Below are 836 nucleotides of genomic sequence, written 5' to 3' on the forward strand. Positions count from 1 at the left end.
TGGAAGTATTCTCTATCATCAAGAGTCAATAAACAAAGGCTGTGAGTGTCCTCGGCTCATGGCACTCCAGAAGCACCTACCAATTATTCCCTTGACTCAGCCAGCCGTGCCTGGCAGGAGGGGGTCCTCCATTGCCTCCTGCAAGACATTGCCTGCTTTGGCCAGGTAGGAGGAGGAGGAAGAGGAAGAAGAGGAGGAGGAGGGGTGATGCTCTGCTTTGAAAGCTGTGGCAGATGTGGATGGATGCTGACCTGGTTTGGCCATGGGCCTGTCCGTGTGGAGGGGACAGAGGATGCTCAGTGGGGCTGGATCCAAGCTGGTTTTCCCAAGAAAGGTGGCATGGAGCAAGTGGGGAGTTACCTGCAGGGTGGAGAAACAGCAACAGCCACAGGACAATGCGTGCTGTGTGCCAAGCTGGGAAAAACCCTCAGATTGTGGTGGGAGGCTGCTGCTGTAGCATCTTTAGCCTGATAAATGCATTTTGCAGAATCAAACTGTTGCAAGAGGGAATTCACCACCTTTCCAGGGGCAAATACCTGTTTTATGGCCCTTTCCCCTGCAAGGCTCCTGGCTGATCCCTCAGCCCTGGGCAGAGCCCAGAACCCAAGTTTCCCACTCTGCCTGTACCCATATCCAGGTGCATCCAAGGTCAAGGCACTTGCCAAAGTGCCTTTTTTTTTGGCCCTTCCTTTCTCTGCCGGCAGAAAAGCCATTTACACCCACAGGAAGCCCAGAAGCACCCACAGCCCTGGAGCAGCTGCAAGGCTGTGCTGGTCCCTTGGGCACAGGATGGTGGCAGTGACCACCCTGTCCCCTCCCTCCATCACCCTGCCCAC

Source organism: Corvus brachyrhynchos, unplaced genomic scaffold (genome assembly GCF_000691975.1).
Source record: "Corvus brachyrhynchos isolate BGI_N302 unplaced genomic scaffold, ASM69197v1 scaffold19, whole genome shotgun sequence".
NCBI lineage: Eukaryota > Metazoa > Chordata > Aves > Passeriformes > Corvidae > Corvus > Corvus brachyrhynchos.